This window comes from Capsicum annuum, chromosome 2 (genome assembly GCF_002878395.1).
Source record: "Capsicum annuum cultivar UCD-10X-F1 chromosome 2, UCD10Xv1.1, whole genome shotgun sequence".
Lineage (NCBI taxonomy): Eukaryota > Viridiplantae > Streptophyta > Magnoliopsida > Solanales > Solanaceae > Capsicum > Capsicum annuum.
In genome coordinates, this window is record NC_061112.1 from 22,610,904 (window position 1) to 22,622,737 (window position 11,834).

The 11,834-nt window shown below is 34.1% G+C and overlaps 1 long non-coding RNA gene across 1 annotated transcript; it reads right to left on the reverse strand.

The window, feature by feature from the left end:
* Positions 1–1,711: 1,711 nt before the first annotated feature.
* On the reverse strand, positions 1,712–11,376 carry LOC124895928. Its single transcript, XR_007052123.1, has 3 exons — positions 10,034–11,376; positions 6,158–9,895; positions 1,712–2,532 (listed from the first exon to the last, which is right to left on the reverse strand). It is a non-coding gene; the product is annotated as an uncharacterized LOC124895928 (long non-coding RNA).
* Between the last annotated feature and the right edge of the window lie 458 nt (positions 11,377–11,834).

An 11,834-nucleotide genomic window follows, 5' to 3' on the forward strand; every position in this document is an offset into this window, starting at 1 on the left:
ATACATTTGAGAGTGCTTCTTAAGGTTAGAAAACCAAAGTTAGAGTTCCCTTTTCAATAGCCACATATTTTACATTAGTTTAACCAGTTGAAACCTAGAATCAAAGCAATATCAGTTTTATAGGAGCCACTAAAGATTGGTTGGGTGAAATATAATACTGATGGTGTTTCAAAAGGTAATCCAGGGACTAGCTCTTGGGCTTTTGAGTAAATTCCCTGAATAGTCACCCATATTTGGGTAATTGCCTACAAATATCACTTTTGTTTTATTTAGGACAAGAATGTCATCCAACTTTTCTTTTTTTTCCTTAAAATATATTTATCATCTCAAAATCTTTCTCTCTCCTACTTGGAATGTCATGTCATTAATTTTTTTTTTGATAAATGTATAACTTATCAAACTTATTTAATTAAAGTTTTATCCTAATTCTTTTTTATAAAAAAATTACACATGATATATTAATAATTGAAGATTAATCTAATTACACCAAAAGATTAGGTTATTTTATTTGATATGTAATCTTCAAAGTTTCTTTTATTTACTTATTTATTTCATCGCTTAATAATAGTTTTAAAATACAAGTACTTATACGAATTGGTACAATAATTTTTTTGTTGTTTATTTTATATACTAAAAATTCTTAAAATGTAAAATAAATAAAATGATGTATTTCATATTTTAGACATTAAGTTTGTGATTTATTTGAGAATAAAAAAATAAAATCACCTTCTTTGAAGGAAAGAAAAAATTATGTAGTCTTGAAACAAATTAAACTTTTTAAGAAATATTAACAAAATTATACCTTCTTCAGTAATATTACAAATGAATTTTTAAAATATTACTCTATCAATTCATCTTTGCTTTTGATGGATTTAGAATGAAGTACATATATAAATTAGTGCTTAATTGTATAATAAAATAAAATCTAAATATAATGATCACAGGAAAAAGTGAAGAAACTAAATTAAAAATAATATCTTTTTTTCTAAATTTATGTCTTATCTTACGAATTTAATGATTTATTTATAGGAAATTACTTGTAAAAAATCTGCCAAAAAGATATTTTTTCACTATATATTTATCAAAAATTATCTTGCATAAAAAATTTCAAGTAATCAATGTCCAAATTAAATTTTTTAGGTAACAATACATATTAAATTTTTTTTTATTGAGTTTTGTTTGGCACAAAAAAACCGTAGGTTTGTCATCAATACTTTTAAATAACAGATTATATTCTTTTATTCTCTATTACTCTATATTTGAAGGAAATATAATATCTTTGAATTATATTAATCCAAAAATTCTTTTGTATAAACCCAAAAAGTAGATTTTATTCTTTTATTCTCATATAAATAACAAATTTAATGTCTAAAATATGAAATTTGTCATTTTATTTCTTTTACATTTTAAGAATTTTTGATATATAAAATAAATAATAAAAAAATTAAATGAGTACCAATTTTTGTAAGTACTTGAGTTTTAAATATTATTAAGTGGTGAAATAAATAAATAAATAAATGAAACTTTGAAAAGTACATATCAAATAAAATAATTCAAGCTTTTGGTGTAATTAAATTAATCTTCAATGATTAGTATATCATGTGTATTATTTTTAAAAATAAGAATTAGGATAAAATTTTAGTTAAATAAGTTTGATAAGTTAAATAGATCTATTTATCAAAAAAAGAAAGAAATTTTAATGACATGGAATTTCAAGTAGGAGAGAGAGGATTTTTGAGGTGTTAAGTATATTTTAAGGAAAATAGAAAAAGTTGAGTGATATTCTTGTCCTAAATGAAACAAAAATGATATTTGTAGGCAATTTCCCTAACATGGGCGACCATCTAGAGAATTTACTTTGGGCTTTTTGCTTAAGAGATGAAAAAGGGGATCTAATTCATGCAGAAGAAGCTTCAATGGAGGATACAAATAGCTTGGAAGCAGAGGCTATGGCTATTCTAAATGCAACAAGACATAACAATTCATTAGGGCAAGACAAAGTGATAATACAGACAGATTCATTAATGACGCATAAGTTGTTAATAGGGGAATGAGAGATGCCATGGAACCTATAAGATACAATTAGGGAAATATGGCAATTAATAGCTATAAAGCAAGTTCAGATAGTTCATATCTATAGAGAAGGCAACTAATTAGAAGATTACTTGGCCAATATATTTTTGGAAGAAGAGTCCTTTACATACATAATATTCCAACAGATACCAAGCATGGGTAGAAAGATTCTAAACAGTGATAAGCACCAATGTTCATACTTAAGGCTAGCAGTATCCAAAACATAGAAAGACTGGAGGTGCTACAGCAAAGTTATCCATATGCATCATATTTACAGTGTCAGAAGGCATACAAAAAGAGAAAATAACTACTTAGCCTATCTACAACAGCCAACAAAAATAGGACTCTTAGTAGATCAGGGGTCCAGAGGTCAGATCTTTAACTTGAGCAGCTAGGGATTTTGAAATCATCCAGTCATCTGTGGGTCTGAGCTTCTTACAATATCTCTCCCTTCTCTAACTATACAAGAAAGATTTGGTTATAGAAAGCAAGAAGCATAAAAAAAATCATAAAATTAAAACCAACAAAGTAGATGAGAAGGTAAGCTTAATCTTGCAAGATGGACATGTAGATGTTCGAGCAAATCCAAGGCACAATGTTTATGTCCCAGAGAAAAAACATAAAAGTTGAAGATTTTCAAAGTCAGCCATTGTAAAGGAGGCGGAATGCTAAGAGTATTGAATAAGCTGACTTATCCCATTTTAGAAACCCTAGTCTTATTTATATATATGTGTAATTTTTTTTGGACCGGGTCTTTTTAGTGGATCAGATCATTTTTTGTTTTGGTTAGTGTTTTTGTGTTTATGGTATTGAATGGGTTGGTCCATTTAATACAAAAGTTATTTTGATTATCAATAAAAGCCCAAATTAAACAAAAAAAAACTATTATCCAAGTTAATGGTAGTCACATAGATATAGTCGCTTAGAACTCTGTTTTGATAGTTATAGTTCTCACTAGGCTTGGGTTATGGATATCAACTAGTGCTTAGTAGATTAGTAATTTCCCTTTCCTTCTTTGTACTTATTTGAGTTGAACGCTTTGGTAATTAATAATATTGTTACTTACCAAAAAAATTGTACACACAAAAAAATGTGATTAGAATCCTCAGAGTGATGGTTTCAGAAGCTGCAATTTTAATTAATATTTATACCCTTGTTATACAAATTTAGAGCAGTATGAAGGCGGTTATGGGAAGGGTCTACATGTGAAACTTGATTTTGTTGGGGGTAGGGCATTTCCACATCTAGTTAAAGCCTGTTTGTCCTTGACTTCTATTAGCAATCTTATGTCTGTTTCCACGGATGAGGGAGTATGCATTAGCACTGGTAAAGAAGCCAGATGCAGTAAGCCTCTAAATGGGAAAGTCTTTACTAGACTTAGTGTTAGAAAAGCAGGTGGTTTCGATGATATCTTTATGGATGGAGTTATATGCATGGAAAGGTCTTCTATTCTAAGAGTTGTTATGCCAGATATCATAGAGGGTAGTTTTAAGGTCATTCTTCTTGAGAGGTTCAGAGATAAGCTCTTTAAATAGAGGCTGACTTGGAATGCATTGGTACCATCAAGTAATTAATGTAGGAACCATTATGAAAAATCCATTCGGTGGCCTTCTTATAAATAGTCCAGCCTTTGTAGAGACTTTCTAGTTTTTAGAGCAGCTATGCCTACAAGATTTTCTAGTATTAAAGTATTTTGAGCTAAGCATCTTGGCCCATAACATGTTAGATGTTTAAAATATCTCTAGGCCAAACTACTAAGCATGGTTTCATTTTTAGTAGAGGTTCTATGCATGGCCAGCTCACCTTGTATTTTAGGAAGGGTAAGTGTGTCTTAGTTAACCAGGTGTATTTTTTCTTCTTAGGGGTAGAGCCCAAGATGAAATTTCTTTGGGCTCTATCAATCAACTTTTGGATTTTGTAGGGATATATATATATATATATTGCATGACATTGTTGGGAATGCTGTTGAAGAAGGATTAAGCCAGGGTAGTTCTACCAACCATATTGAGAAATTTAGTCTTCCATCCTGCCAGTTTGGTGTTGAGATTATCTAGAATGAATTGGAAATCTCTGTTGGAAGGTTTACTATGGAAGATGGAGAAGCCCAGATATTTCTCAAAGGTATCCCTAGATTTGATGGAAAGCTAATTGCTAAGGTCACCTTTGCTTCAGAATTATAGTTTTTGAAAAAAATTACCTTGGAGTTGGTGTAGTTTATTCTTTGCCCAGAGTGATAACTGAAGCTATGCATGGTATTAATGGTGGTTTGGCAGTTTGTGTTATCTACTCTGGCAAAAAAGATCAGGTCATCTCCAGATAAGAGATGGGAGACCTTAGGACCTTTCCTACTGGTGGATATGGGAGTCCATTTTATAAGATCCACCTCATAATCAATCCTTCTGGAAAGGATTTCCATACATAAGATAAAGATGTATGGATATATGGGGTCTCCTTTCCTTATGCCCCTAGAAGGATTACAAAAATAAGTCATGGTCTCATTGATAAAGATAGATATGGAGAATGTATTGATACAAGACATAATATGGGAGGTAATGTCGGAAAAGGGGGGAGTTGAAGAAATGGAGAGCTTGTCTAATAAAAAACCATTCAATTCTATCAAAAACTTTCTCTAAGTCTATTTTAAGGATCATATTGGCTTTTTCCCTTTCATTTTATAGAAGTAAAAGATGAATTCCTGAACTACTATAGCATGATTAGAAACTCTCTTATTGGAGAGAAACCATTATTGACTCTGATTAATTAGAACATTCAGAAAGGGTTTAATTTTGAGGGCAATAATCTTAGTAATATTCTTATATTGAGTGTTACAAAGGCCAATACGTCTAAAATTCTTTTGAGTAGTGGCAGTTGTACCTTTATGGATAAGAAATAAGTAGGTTTTATTGACTTTCTTATCCATGATTCTGGCTGAGAAGGTCTACATCATCCATAATGTCCCAATATTTTTAGTACATGAGAAGATATAAACTGTCAGGGCTAGGAGCTTTAGTAGGTTTGAAGGAAAAAAACAACCCTTTTTATTTCCTGGTCTAAAGGAATGACATCTACTAGGGTAGTCCTCAGCATTGATAGATCCATGACTAGATGCATTTTCCTGAAATTTGAAAAAAAAAACTAGAATGTTCATTGGAGAAGAGATTATTGTAGTAGGTAAGGATGCAATTAGAAAACTCTTGCTGGATGTTGAACCAATTCCCAAAATCATCAGTTAAAGATTTGATTATATTTCTCCTTCTCCTATTGAGAGTAGATGTATAAAAGAACTTAGTATTGGCATCACCCTCAGTGATCCAACTAATTCTAGATTTCATCATACAAAATTCTTGTTCTTGCTTAAGAGTGTTACTGAATTCATTGGAGAGAGATTTCTCTAAGGCATGGAGGAAAGGACTATGAGAGTAGTTGGGAGACTTTTGAATCCTAGCTAGCCTGGCCAGAATTTTTTTTTCTGTGGAAGATATTCCCAAATATTTCCTTATTTCAAGTCTTGATTTGGGACTCAAAATGGCTAATAATAGAGGTAAGATCAAAGGATGTTTCAAAAGAGTTCCTAATCATAGCAGGGAAAATTGGGTGGGAGTGCCACATAGTCTCCATTCTAAAAGTTTTAGAGAAGATGGTATGCTCTTTGGTGAGATCCACCAGGAGAGGATAGTGGTTAGAGTGGGTCATAGAGAGGTCGGTCACAGAGGATTCAGGAAAGAGGTCAATCCAAGAAGCATTAGCTAGACATCTATCAAGTCTTTCCATGATAAGGGCATGTCTATTTCTATACCTCGTATTTGTTTAGGTATACTTACTACCTTTGAATCCAAGATCCATTAGGTTGTATTGATTCAGACAATTGCAACATAGGCTAGCTCTGAAATTTAACACTATTTCCCCTATATTTGTCTGAAGCTTTTAGGACTTTATTGAAGGCCCCCAATCATCCAAGAATTGTTGGGATAGTGTTTAATGGTCTTAACAAAATCCATGAGCTAATTCTAAAGAGTTTTCCTAAAATCTAGATTACTGCTAACATAAATAACAGAAAAAACCAAGAAGAGGAAGGGTTAATTACCTAGAATGAAACATGAAAGGTCTGCTGGGACAAATATATATTAGTGATGTAAAGGTTATTGTCACTCCACATGATGGTAAGTCCTCCAGAATTTCCAGAAGTCGGGTATTAAATTTTGTTAGAAAATCCTAACTTCTCAAGGATAGCTTAATGTCCACTCATTTTATTTTCAAGCAGGGTAAGAATGGATAGCTTATGGATATACACCATTGACCTACAATTTCACCTAAGCTCAGAGCTATGGGCTCCCCTATCATTCCATAATATGTAGTTCATCAGGAGCTTGTTTGGTTGTGGGGGTGGTTCCAAAAGAATCTCCTTCCCCTTCTCTAGAGGGGGTGGAAAATAAAAGATTTTGTGTTCTTAATTTTCATTTTCATGGGGGATATTTTGGTTCTGAAGCAATAGTTAGGGCTCCTTGTCTCTGGTAGAAAGACTCTAGACTGAACGTTATTAAGGTTTGTGGTAGGAGAATTATTTCTATTTCAATTATCGCATCCTCAATCCTCGAAGCTACTGACTTTCTAGTACAAGTACCTCTGATCTTGGTATTTTGAGGGATTCCAAGATCAAATTGATTTCTCTACTGTTTTTATCTCTAAGAGTTTAGAATTTTTTCCTCTTGTCATTTCTAGGTTCTAATTCAAAGGCCGAGGGTCCATATATGTAGGGGGACCTGAGGGACCCTCACAAAGGTTGGTCGTGATTCCAGCCTTCCTGGAATACTCTGAGGAATAAAGGGTAGAGTGAGACTGGCTTAGTTTATAATTACTACCAGTGTCTCTAGAGATAGGATCCCTTGAAAGGGTTGGCTGATAAAACCAATCAAAACTGTCCTTCATATATTCTGACCAAATTTCTCTAATCCTAAGTAAAAACCCTCCATGATCAGCTGGGCTAAGTAAAGGGGGTTCTAGATGATCAGAATGTATTATTTCCCTTATATTTGGACTCTGAAGGGGACAACTTGATTTAAGAGGACCATCTCTAGCCATGGTGTAGATTGGTGGCTTAATGGAAATGGTTCTGTTATAAGTGTGATGGTTCCTAGCTGTACTTCCATTACTGGAGGTTGAAAGGACATTATGATCAAGAGTAGGGAGATTGTGAGACTCTAGAATAAGAGTTGGTAAGATAGAGGAGAAAGTGCAATAAGTAACCATATTAAAGGGGTTATTTTTTGTGGAGCTAGTTCCTAATGATTCCTCTATCGATATGACTATTACTTTCTTAGAATTCAAATCAAATATTTCAATTTGATTGATAAAAGAAGAACTATTTGAGTGAAAAAAATAGGAGGAATTAGAATCTCGAGGAAAACCACTTAGAGAGTTTAGAGCATAATCTGAGGTATAACCACTATTAGTTGGATTTGCCTCTTTTGATTTATTGAAGGTGGGGTCTTTCACCAAGTTATTATTAATAACATGTTTTTATTTTGGGTTAATTAGCCCAATTAAATTAAGAGAGGAGTGAGTGGGTTGGGCTAGAATATCTTTTGACCCAAAGGCAGCTACCAAGTAATAAGCCACTTTTTAGTTGGGCTTGGGTTAGAAACCCTTAGCCCAAGCTTTTTGTTGTCTGCTTGTGAGTGACCCAACTTGACCTTCTCAGGTTTTGGCCCTATATTGTCTCTGATCGAGGTAGCTAGAGAGAATGAAGATGAAAGGTATTGGAAGTTATGGGTCTCTAAAAACTTACGTGATTGAGCATCAAAGAGATTGACCTTGATGTTACTTTGGGGTGGGGGGTTGGATCCTCTCTTGACTTATCCATTGGTTTCTAATTCCTCCCTCGCTTGAATTGGACAATTTTTCATTCTTGTGGTTGATCCTCCTTTGTTGGGGGTTGGAGTCATGATCACCAGGTTATGGTTTTGTACTTTTGAATATTAATAATTTCCGGCTGTATGACCCAAACGACTACAAGCCTTGCAAAGAAACCTGTCCCCTTTATACAAAATGGTATGTTAATGATTTCTAATTGTGATAGTTGTTTTTATCGGGACCTCTACTGGGACTTGTACATAAACCCTAGCATACATACTGCGTAGAGTTGGAGATGTGCATGCTTTGATATTGACTAATTTCCCTAATTTTCTCCCTGTATTTTTAAGAATTGTTAGATCTTAAAACTCTATGGGTAACTGAGGTAACCAAAGTCAAACCGTAGTGGATTGGATTTTTTTCGGAGGGAATGAAATTGGGTTTCTAATTGCGAACCGCCAGGAAGGACCCTACAATAAACCGGGGTCCCTCTTGTAGAACCCTTTTTTGTCCGTCTTTCATGCTAAATTTGACCTTAAGGAAATCAATCCCCTGATCTATTAAGGTAATATATTCTTTTACTTTCCATAGATCCGTGATTTTAATTTTTAGGTATTGATGGTTTAGTTTCTGGCTAAATACCTTAATAATGATTGGGAATTTCCATGGGTTGTGGATTCAGATTTTTTCTTCTGTGGTTAAAGGGATTTAGTCGTATTCTTGTGGATAAGTATTTGGTGGTTCCTCTTACTCAAAGAGGGAATTGAAGGATTTGGAACTTGAGTATTTGTATTCCTTCACTTTATCACTATACGATATTTTGGTATTTGGATCAGCTGCCATTTGGCTATCGTCCATTCCAGGAGGGTTTGGTGGGGATGGATCCTCGCTTTCCATTGGCGTGTGGGTCAAAACTCGCTAAAACAAAGGTGCAGTCGAGAGAGGCTTGTCTTTCTCACTCTGAGAATGAAAATACATTTCAGATGCAATGTAATGACAGGGTAAGGTAAAAATTAATTCTTAAATTTGTGGTAACTGACGCCGATGTTAATTGCCATGACCCTTCATTTCTTTCATTTACTTTCTACGTTTGTTCTAGTATTGACTTTACATGAGCTTCTAAATATAATAAATAAGAAAAAATGATGAAAAAATAACAAGAAAGAGAGAAAAAAAAAGAAAAATAGGAATAGAAGCCATTGAGAGTTGCCACATCACCTCTTCTGCATTCTCCTTTATTATTATATATTGCTTAGAGAATTTTTTGTGCACTTCGTATGGTTAAGAAAGAGCTTGTTATGCTTAAAAATAATTTTTTTTTATATTCATCCAAATATATAAATAGCAAAAAAAAGAGTAAATTGTATTCACTTAATGATATACAATATTTCCTTTATTATTTCTTTGATAGCAATGAGAAAATGAAGCTAAATGAGATATTTTTCAACTTATCTAATTTTGAATTAATATGAAAAAATATTTATGTGAATAACTGTATTTCTTCTACTTTTCTCTTCTTTAGCTTTCTAAAGTAAAATGGTTCTTGTAATAATGTTTATCCTTCCTCTTATTTTTACCATAGCGAAGTATGGTAACATTTTATGCAAGTATATAGTATGTTTAATTGTTTTTTTTGGTAAACAAGATTAACACTAGTATATATTAAAACAGTACAGGGAGGTGCCCGAAGGCATTATTACAAACACAATCGTTAGAAGTACTAGGTGCAGGAAGAACTGCATTACAAATCAGAGGATGGTAGGGAAATGGGGAAGCAAGATGAAACCTATTATTACTAAACCTTTCACTATCTATATCTAGTAGTTTACGTACGAAAAGAGGAGCTTCAAACCAAAATGTGATATCACTTCCCGTGATTGATGTACCAAAATTTGTCAAACTGTCTGTTACTATGTTGAACTCCCTGTACATGTGGTAGATAAGAGGATCATGGAGCAGTTTTAGGAGGGACCTACAATCATCAATTAAATATGAGTAAATAAGAAGTGGATCAAATAGGATCTCTATTACCTGTACCGAGTCTACGATAATGCAAAGAGAAAGATATCTATTTCAGGAGTACATTCTACAAAACCAAATAACCATTCACCTGAGTGGGTTCTGAGAGCCCCACCGATCCCCGCCAGAGCAGATATAGTGGGATCGGAAGCATCAATATGGAGAAAGATAGTGTTAGGATCGATAGTAGGTAGTGTTCGAGTCATAGAATGTCTGTTGGGATGGTGTGTTGAGATGGTAAGCTGACGTGCGTGGCAAAATTCACGACTAAGCATAAGAACTGCATGTAGTGAAGGTTGGATTTTGGCATTTTTGAATGTGTTTTTATTTCGAGTTAACCAGAGATACCAGAGTAGGAAGGAGAAGAAGATAGTCGATGGTATGGATAACACAAGAGAAGGTAAATGGTGCCTATAAAGTAAATAGTTGAGCCAAGTAGATGGTGCAGAAGAGGTAGAACCTAGCAATGATAGAATCTAATGAAGAAGTTGAAGTTGGTGCCAAAGAGCTTTGGCAGCAGAACAGTGGCAAAATATATGGTCAATAAATTCAGGTACAAAGTGGCAGGTTGTGCAAATGGGGGATTGGAGGATTCCGATGTGGTAAAGATACACAGATGTTGGTAAGGGTTGATTAATGATTAGCCAAAGAAAAGTGTGGAGTTTAGGGGGGAGTTTAAGTTTCCAAATCTAGGTATAATGGTCTGGGGTGGAGAGAGTTAGAGTAAGAGCATGATAACATGATCTAACGGTGAATCTACCTGTAGGAGTGAGGCCCCAAATGATCTGGTCGTAGCCCTTATTAGTGTTGGGGTCCTGGGAGAAGTAATGAGTGTTAATTAGGTATCGAATCTAAGATGGTAGATTAAAGGAGAGAGATGTATGGTTGTGAAGGCAAGATTCGACTGTTCGCTGGTCGTCAGAGGTTCTAAAAGGCCCTGAAATAAAAGATCGTAGGTGTATTTTTGGCCCAATTCAAGGGTCAGTCCAGAATCTAACATTGGTTCCAGTTCGGATATGCTAAACAAAATCCAGTTGGCAGATATTCCATCCTTTAAGGAGATCTTTCCAACTTATAGACGGGATAGTTCATCTTTGGGAACCAGATGAGGCATAGTAGAGAGAAATCAGGAAAGATGACTAGAGAGATTGTAGGTTCTGGAATAGTCTCCTAGAAGTAGCAGCGAGAAGAGAATCATTTTTAGGTCATAGGCGCTGGATTCCCAAACCTCCCTTGGCTTTGACTTGGGTAACTTGGTCCCATGTTAGAAGGTGAAGCCTCTTTCTTTGTTGGTTAGAGTCCTCTAAGAAGTGATGTTCACAGTGTTCTAGCGTGTTAAGTATGCTAGTAGGAATGTTATGGAATTGCATCACATGGTTCGTTATTGTATTCAAGGTGGTACTGATAAGAGTGAGATGCCCTGCCAGGGTCAGGTGTTTAGCTTTGCAACCCGCTAGGCGCAGCCAAACGGAGTCCACAAAGAACTAAAAATGGTAAACTTTAAGATGACCATGTGTAATAGGAAAGTTGAGATATTTTCCAAAGCTGCTGCCTTCACGGATGTTGAAGGAACTTAATACAAGTAAGGGTGGGCATGGTACGATACGGTACGATATTTTAAACTTCGATATGGTAACTTCAGTTTTTGATATCTAAAAGAAAAATACCATTAGCATACCAAATTAGTTTGGTATAGTTCAATATTTTTAAATTCAATTTCGGTATTTTACGGTATGGTAATTCAGTAACCATACTTTATTTGATTTCTACTTACATATATTCATAAAAAAAACTATAACTTTAAATTTTAAAAACGTCTCAATCATATTAGACTAACAACTATCTTTGTTAATCAATTACACAAAAAGAACATTTCAATCACGATTGAATAG